Source organism: Magnolia sinica, chromosome 19 (genome assembly GCF_029962835.1).
Source record: "Magnolia sinica isolate HGM2019 chromosome 19, MsV1, whole genome shotgun sequence".
Classification (NCBI taxonomy): Eukaryota; Viridiplantae; Streptophyta; class Magnoliopsida; order Magnoliales; family Magnoliaceae; genus Magnolia; species Magnolia sinica.
Window position 1 is genome coordinate 6,667,346 of NC_080591.1, and position 10,201 is coordinate 6,677,546.

Below are 10,201 nucleotides of genomic sequence, written 5' to 3' on the forward strand. Positions count from 1 at the left end.
TAAGGGGGTTGTCTTGTTGGGGACAAAACATACAAGTCCGCAGACTCGGACTAAATGCCTCGGGCCACCAAAGGATGTGTCAAATCCGAGGAGTTATTCGCTAGACCGAGGCAAAGGTTGAGTCGGCCCCGACGGGTCGGTAGGGTCGTCAGTGTCTCGGGCATGCTTCGGGCGGACCTCTTTATCGGATCGACCGTCACAAGATAAAGCCGCACTCCGGATGTCTTGGGATAAGATTCCCGATCCCGAAGCTCACGGGATCGGATGAAGGCATGAGACGGGCACGATCCTGTTTCCGTGATCCCAGGAGAAGATTCCGTGATCCCAGGAGAAGATCTCGCGCACAATACCAGGAAGAGAATCCTCGTACGATTAAATGCCCCAGCAGCTATAAAAGAAGGGGGGGCCCTCACCTTGAGAGGTACGAAAAACAAATTCCTCCAAAAGACTTTTCAATACTTTAAGACCCCGAGTCCAGGCCTGACTTTGGCATCGGAGGGTCCCCTGCGCTAGCCAGGGTCTCCTTTGTGTTATGGTTGGCTTTAAAAATTATTTACAAGTGAAAATCATTATCTCCACTACTATTTGTGATGTAGTACAGATGATTTTGGATATAATTCTTTTTTTGAATAATCCTCTAAAACGATTTCTAAAAATGGATAAACAGTAGAGATATAATAAATACATTACTGTAGGGCCATGTAACTTTGATCTTGAGGAGCGTCAGTGCTCGTCGCATGACACACGTACACAGCAACTATATGGCTGGCGTGAGGTACACCAGCCTATCGGAAACGGATTGGCGAGTCCCCCTGCCACCGGCCCCTTGGCTGGTGGTCGGTGCTCTGCGGACCCACCATGATGTGTGTTTAATCCAAATCATTCATCCATTTTTAAAGATCATTGTAGGACTCGATCCCAAAGATGAGAAGGAGATAAATCTCAGGTGGATCACACCACAGGAAAACAATAGTGGTTGGATATCTACAATTAAAATCCTTCCAAGGCCCAATGTACTGTTTATTTGAAATCCAATCTGTTGATTAGGTCCTACAGGTCCAGATGAATGGAAAAAACAAAGATCAGATTGATCCAAAACTTTTATGGTTCCCAAAAGGTTTGTAATGGTCTACGCTCATTCAACACTGTTTTCTGTAATGTGTTTCACTTGAGATTTGGATATACCTCAATTTTTGTTTCATACCATAAAATGATCTGGAAAAATAGATGGACGGCATGGATGAAACACAGACATCATAATGGGCCCACAGAGCACCGACCACCACCATTGGCTGGTGGCAGGGGAGTAGCCAATCCGCTTTCAGCTCGAGGACCGTCGCAGCTATATAACTGCTGTGTCGTACATCAGCCAATCCGCTTCCGAGCCCACCAGTCCTCGGGCTCGGAATGTACAAACCGTAAATTAGATCAAGGTTACATGGGACTCGCAATGATGTACTTATTATATCCAAACCGCCCATCCACATGGCAAGATCATTTTCTAGCATGGACCCAAAAATGACACATATCCAAATCTTAAGTGGACCATACCACAAATAACAGTGAAGACAATGATTTCCATCATTATAATATTCATATGCCAATCATAATGTATATTTTCAATCCAATATGTTAGTAAAATCACAACAACCACATGAAAGAGAAAAACCAAATATCATATTAATCCAAAACTTCTATGAACCCAAGAAAGTTTCAATGGTACACGTTCAATCCCTCACAACTTTCTGCAGTGTGCCCCTTTGATGTATAGATTTGTCTTATTTTATGAGCTCAAGTTATCACACCAAATGAATGAATTGTTTGGATATAACACATGCATTTTGGTGGGGCTACATAAACTTTGTTGTCACGCCCCAAAATTCGAGTACAGAGTGTGCACCCTCAAACCCGAGTTTCGGCCCATAACACGTACACTGAATGTACTATTTTCATTCAATTATACAATTATTCATTTACCTACTAGCTCTACCATAGATTTACATTCTATTCATACTCAACAACATTTCAAAAATAAGAAACGATCATTTATTCCAATAATTAATCATAAACATAACTAAGAACCTTCTCAATTGGGATCTTATGAAATGAAGTAAACATATACGACAACTTGTAAGAATTAATTTACAATCTAAGAAAATTAAATATAATTAAAGTAAAAATATCATGACTAGTCTAAGGCTGCAACTTCTTCTTTTGTCAAGTAGCGTCACGTGTCCCTTAAGTCCTTTCTGGTTTGACCACATATTCCTATTTTTGAGCCACCAGCCCACCCTTATTCACATCTGTACGTTTTTTCCATCAATAAAAAATATAAGTTGGCCAGGCTTAGTGATATAACCCAGCATGGTTCATAATCATATCAATTAAAAGAATACAAAAATACATGTACAATGATATAAAATGGAGTATGAATGCATCAGATGGGGTGATCGTCCATCTACTTGGGTTGGAAGTCATCAACCCGCATCCACCCGTTGGGTAGGCTTCCACCTTTCGGTAGGCTTGGGTATAGCCCGCATCTGGTAACGCTCTACCAGGATCGACATTTCTTCTAGAGAGGGCCCCTAGGATCGACCATGCATTATGTAATGCAATGAATGAGGGATGATATATAAATGCATATTTTTCATACTTGGCATAGTTGTCTCGATTAAAATATTCACATATAAATTTATCATACAATTATCATATCAAAATATTCAAACCAGTACATCAATCAAACAATCACAATAATTTATTTTAATTTTAATGAATTATGAGACAAGTTGGGTTACTCACCTAAGTCTGGTAGTGTAAAATCCACAGGGTAATTATGTTGGTTTGAATTCAGAAATCCTATCAGTTATATCAACAACATTATTATTCATATGTTTTTATTACATGGTGCGGCCCACCTCTGATTAACATCCTAGGTGCCCAGATCCAAAATAATCAAATAATTAAAATTTCTATTCTATTTTTTTTCTTTTTTAATATTATAAAATTTAATGATAATTACTTGATCGGGGTGATCCATCGGATAGTCAGATCATTCAGATTCTTGAGGTATTATCATGTTTTGCCTCTACACATTAGATGAATGGTGTGGATCTAACCACACATACACCGATGGCCCATCTCGACCTTCTATGCCAAGTGATACCAACACTTGCGCAAAAATCTAAGATTCATTTATTAAACACTTTTAGATCTGACTAATGTGGCCTATCTGATTGTTAGATTGATCTAAAAATTATGGCCCTTGTATATTTTGGCCTTAAGAATCATATGATTCGTACAGATCTACCTTAACACAATCAGATTCCATCCATTTAATTTATTCCTAAAATATTACTAATTAGACCAAAATTATAAAAACATCACTTTATTAAAATTGACTCTACACACTTATACAATGATAGTGTGGATGATCCACGCCATCCATTGTATAGATCAAAAAGAAATTAACAACATAATAAAAAGTTAAAAAGATTTAACGATTAGAACTTATCCTGAATTTGAATTTTTTTATGATATTTAATAAAAAATTTATTATGACCACTTCAAGAATCAATCCCTAAACCTCTCTCTCAACTAAGAATTTCGCTACCACCTCAACTATTGACTTGTTTTTATTTTTTATTTAAAAATAAAATCTTTAAATATTTAATTTAGTTTTTTAATAATGTACCAAAATTTAGGGTTGTTAAATTGGTGACATCAATACACCACAGAACTTAGGTGGTGTGTAGTACACCAGCAGGGGATGGGCTCGGCAAAGTGCATTCTGCTATAATATCTACAAATAATTTATGGGTCACTTATCTAAAACTCGCATCATTATTCTTTGAAGTAGATTGAATCAACCAACTTAGTAATCGGTAGAATTTACCATGGACTTGGATGGGAGGAGGCGCGTTCACATGGCATAGTTTCATGGGCCCTACCATGATGTATGTGTTACATCGACACCATCCATCCACCTTGTGAGATCATTTTATGGAAATAGACAAAAAAGTATGCACCACATACAAAATGGAAATTGACCACATCACATAAAGCAGTTAATATTGAATGCTCCGTTGAAAACTTACTACAACCCACGGCAATGTTAGATGAAGCTGACATTTGAGGTGGATCCTTACTCTTGCTCCGGTGGTAAACTCTTCGGAAAACCAACACCAGGTCAAGGGTTCGAGTATCCATAGGTGGTGAAATCCCACCACGGCATAAGTGTGTGTGTGTGTGTCTATATATATATATATATATATATATATATATATATATATATATATATATATATATATATATATATATATATATATATATATATATATATATATATAAATGATTTGAGGTCCATGCTCTAAAATGATATTACAAAATGGATGGAAAGTGTTGATATAACACATTTAAGGAAAGTTATATATACATGTGTCTATGCATATGAAAAATATAGGGAGAATTGTATTAGTGTTACATACAGCTTTACTTCATACTATTGTGGTAGTGATAATCATTACCCATTTACATAATATTACATTATATTATTACAACAATTGTTAAAACCAACACTGCAAAATAAGAATTAATCATATGGTTAGAGTGAGATATCAATTCCTTTTGAGTCCATTTGGTTGTTATTTTTTTATAATTAATGTAAATATAGTGTAAATGAGTAATTATTATTCACACTCGTAATTTATTTCAGCTGCCTCCACTTGACCTTGACAGCTACACATGTTTAGTACCCTTTGATGCTAAAACCGAGGAAAGAAAACACCATATCACACAAATTTGTGCAACCTACTTTTATATGTCTTATCTATACTATCTATCCTTTTACCTACTCATTTTAGGGCGTGAGCCAGAAACGAGGTAAATCAAAAGCTCAAGTGGACCTTACCATAGGAAACAGGGAGAATTAAATGACTACTTTTGATAGCTTCTTAGAGACTATAAAAGTTTTGGATCAAGCTGATATTTGTGTTTTGACTTTCATCTATGTCTATGTGACCTTACAAACGGGTTGGGGGCCCATTTCAACTTTCAATGGTAGGGTCATTATCTCCACTATTTTCTATGTTGTTTTCCACTTGAGCTGTGTATCTGCCTCAATTTTTTGGCTAATGCTCTAAAATGAGCAGATAAATCGGATAGACAGTGTGGATCGGACACATACATGGAATGGTGGGCCCCATAGATTTTACAGGTGCAATCCCTGTCTAATTTTGATGTATTTATGTCACGGTTTTTGAGGAATAATTAATCTGCTATTTTCCTATGTTTCAAACATTATTAACAATTAATCATTACTAATTTACAATGTATATGCAATGTAAAAGGAAAAACGAACATCTTAAGGAGTGTTTGGATGGGTGGAGATAGTAGGCTACAATGTAGTAGAATGCTACCATCATTTCACCAAATTGATTTGATCCACACCTCCCCAATCTTCTCTATTGCTCGAATCAATCGCTAGTGTGATCTGATTGCAATGTTGTGATCAGCAGCACCACCGCTTGCCACCACTGCCACATGTAGTCCGGTATCGTCTATAACGCTAGCTGGTCTGACCAACCCTCACCGTTGATTCTGCTAGATCCTCTAGCCAAATGAATCAGCCAGCATGATGACAGTCCTACTCGAATTGGCTACAGTGATGATAGTCCTCCTCCCAAACGAATTAGCTAGTGGAGAACAGTTCCCCAGCCAAGCAACTCGGCCAACATGAGGACAGTCCTCTTTGTTGTTTCTCACTCCTTGTCACCACCAATTGTGATTTCTCCCTTAGATCAGATGGTTTCCTTCTTTAGCATCCCTATTGGCCACGCTTTAGTGCCTAATAACATGTTCAATTCATTCTCAGTGAAGTCATTTCCCCCTAACAATTTTTTCTTCTTTATTATTTATGGCGTAATCCGTGTCTTCAAGAAAAATGGTTTCTTCTCATTCTTCATCAATTCTTCTGCCTAACATCACTAACTCAGTGTCGGTGACGTTGGGCGACCACAATTAGCAATTGTAGCAAAGCTAATTCATTCCCCTTTTGTGGAAGAATAAATAAGTAGGGTATATGATGTCAATGGGAATCGTACATGTCCTGAATAGTTTGTTCGTGACGATAATGATATCTCCATCATTGATAATATGGCTTATGCCGACTGGATAATTAAGCGACATTATTTCATTTTTTGAGTTGGACAAGTGCAATGGTGACTATATAGGTTCTAGCTTGCGTCGGACTTTCCACTTCTCAGAAAATTTGGTTGCGTCTTGAATGTCTTTTTTTTTTCGGTCTTGAATGGCTTCATAGTATCCAATCATGGTCGCGCATCGTGCAACTTAAACACCGATTCCAAACTCTCAGAAAAGGCATCCTTTCAATTACAGAGTATTTGAATGAAATGAAAATGATGGAAGATGTCCTGGAACGGAATACCCTACTACTGCTTTCTCACTTATCGTGGTTCACCATGCTCTTCCACCAGATCTAAAGGATGTGGTGGGTCTCAAAATAGTTCTCATAGCAGTGAGAGTGGAGGTCTTGGTGGATATGATGATAGTATAACTTCCTCTAAAGATCTGTCAAATTTGAAATTAGGTCAATTAAGTTGCATTGGATTGTTTGCATCTTCTTGATTTATTTTATCAAGGTCAGCAACCTCCACGCAAACTCCAAGCTATAGCGAAATCTACATAAGGTAATATTATGGGAAATGATAATGTCAGAGTTGGCAATGGTAATGGGTTACTAATTTCTCATGTTCATCATACTTCTTTTCAGCACAGCCACTCAACCCTGTATATGAATAATATTTTACATGTTCTTGCCATGACTAAAAACTTGTTATCTTTGCATTGGTTTGCTAAAAATTACTACTGTCACTTCATTTTTATTGATTTAGATTTTTTTGTGAAGGACACCTAGGTGGGAAATATCCTCTTCTAAGGAGCAGTGGACTTTACCCTTTTCAGCTACATCCTCACTGCAAGAATAAATTGGTCTCTTAGTCATCTGCATTTTTCAGTGCTCATGCCTTCAGTCACATTTGGCAATACTGGGTTGGCCATCTAACTCATCAAGTTCTTCATCACCCTTCATCTGTAATTCCTAATCTTGGTTTTGTTAACTCTTTGTCCATTTTGTTTCTCTTGTCAAGTGTGTAAAAGTTCATGCTTACTATTTAAACCTTCCAATTCTATTTTTCACTATTCTGTAGAACTTGCGCACAAGGTTGTTTGGGGTCCATCATCTATTCTTTCAATTAGTGGTGAATGGTATTATTTTTATTGATTATTTCAGTAGATATTGTTGGTTTTTTTTTTTTCCATTACACTTCAATTTCATGTTTTGTATTTTTTTTTTTTTATCAATTTAAATCACTTGTTGAAGATATGATTGGTCGCAAGATTAAAAACCTTCAATCATATTGTCGTGAAGAATATAACAAGCTCTCACTTTACGAATTATCTCTTACTTCATAATATATCCCACCATCTCTCTTGCTTATTTACACTTGAACAAAATGGTCATGCTGAACGAAGGCATTAACCAGATCCTTTGCTTGTGGAAAACAGGAAAATCCTGTTTGTTGCAATTTGATTGGGCTACATCATCACACACTGCATTTAATGCAGCAGTGCTGACAGCATCATTACTGAAATGGAACAATCATGATGCAGGAAAACATGATTCTCCTGTTTTCCGCAAGCAGATGATCCGGATTCACTGTCGAGACAGCATTAGCTCTCCTGACTTATTCTCAGGTTCCTGACAAACATTGGGTCTCATGGTGGTCTTTCTCATTAATCAACTGCGTACGACAACTTTTGGTTGGAAATCACCATATGAGAAACTCTTTAATTAACAACCTGATTATACTATTTTGCACTATTTTAGAGGTACTAGTTATCCGTTTCTTCAACAAAATTCAGCAGGAAGCTATCTTTTCAGTTGACTAATGTGTGTTCATAGGATATAACTTAAATCATTAGGCTATAAATGCTTAGATTCCATCATAGATCGTGTATATCTGTCCTGACATATTGTGCTTGATGAGAATAGGTTCCTGTTTGCTGAAAAGGATAAATATCCCACCATTCCTGCCTCACAATATAGATCTTCCCTAGTTATCCTTGGTTAAGTACTCCAACCTATAAGATCCAAACTACCACTACTCTACCCATACTAAACATATTGTAGACAGTTGAGTCATCCCAGTTCAATATATCCACTTTCCAGATAGACCTATCTACAACAAATACCTCAATTAAGCCTCCACTCACACGTCCTCCTGTTGGCCCGTCCAACCCCTCTAAAATGTCTGAAAACATTACTACTTCCATTCCATGAAAGCAAGATCCAAGCCTGGCATTTTCAAACCTAAAGTGTTGGTAACCACAAAACACCCTCTACGACTAGCATTGATTTTCCTATTGATTCGGAAAGAACCCACCTGTTATACTCAGGCTGCCAAATTTCTTGAATGGAAAGAAGCCACGGCTTCGGAATTCAATGCATTATAAAAGAATGGAACGTGGTCTCTTGTTTCATCTAGCCAAATCAAAATGTTGTTGGGTGTCGTAGATTTATAAAGTAGGACAAAATGCAGACGGCTCTATTGAATTGTATAAAGCTAGTCTAGTTGCCAACGGCTATCATCAACAACCAGGCATCAACTATTCTGAAATGCTTGGTTATGTACCGCTATCACACAGCTTGTTCTCACTCTTATTGGCAATCATGGTTACTCTATTCGTTAGATGGATGTTCGAAATGCCTTTCTTCATAGTGTTCTCTCTGAAGAAGTTTATATGCATAAACCTCTCAACGTTTTGTTGACCCCTTGCATCCTTCTCATGTCTACAAATTACACAAGGCTATTTTATGGTTTTAAACAAGCTCTGTGTGCGTGGTTTTTATGTTTTATAAATTATCTCCAAGCCTTGGCTATGTGGGGTCCAAAGCTGATAACTCCATCCCTGTATGATGAGTAGATGACTATATTATTCTTTTTCTAATCTGTGGTAATGATATTATAATCACTAATAACAGTAAATCAACCTTTAATTGTCTAATTCGATATACGAATATGGAGGACTTGACCAATTCATTAGTCTGGATTGCAGCTTAAAAACTTTATCTGACTTTTATCTCATTATTGATCTTTTGCACAAGTCCAAGATGGAAGATATACTAACTGTTGAGCTTAATTGACAGTGGTTTCTGATGCCAAATTATCTAGTACAGATGGACATCCAATTGAAGATCCCAACACTATAGCAACATAGTGGATGCTGTAAATCAGTATTTGATGCTTATGTGACCAGATATCGCCTTCGTGATAAATCAAGTTTGTCCACACATGCTGTAATGAATCTTGTGCTACCTTAAGGGAACACTCACTCATTGCCTACTTTTATGGAAAGAATTTCCAACCCTCTTTGCCATTTCAGATTTAGATTAGGCAAGCCATCCAACTGACTGACAGCCACATGTGGATATGGAATATTTTTTGTTCAAACTTAATAACATGGAGTACCAAAAAGTATACTGTTGCTCACGCTAGCACTGATTCTGAATATCAATCTATAGCTCACACAAAAGCAAAGTATCATGGCTGTGATCACTTCTCAAGGACATTAGTGTTTTTCTTTGGTCATCTTATCTTTATACTATGACAATGTAAGTGTTATTTCCTTAGGATCCAATGCTGCATTTCATATTCGAACAAAACATGTTGAAATTGACTATCATATTGTACATGAGAAGGACGTCCATGAAAATCTTAACATCTAGTACATATCCTCACAAGAGCAGATATCTTTACAAAAGGTCTCATCTCTACTCAGTCGGATACTCTTAAGAACAAGCTTCACATCCAAGAAGTGCCGCTTCGCTTAAGGAGGCATATGTGAGGATGTTTATGCATAATTCCAAAGGTGACTTATCCTACTTAGTAAAATAAGTTGACAAATATGTTGACATCCACACCATTCATGACACTTGACTTTAAAATGCCACAACCCTAGTTATTAAAACTATATTTTAGACTCCATATTTTTAAAAACATATATAATTGATCAGATGTTAAAACTCCCGATATTTCAAAAGGTAAGTGAAAACACTCATTTTTTTCAATAAACTAGGATTAACACATTTTTAATAAAAATATTTTATTCAAAGAAAAAAACTGGG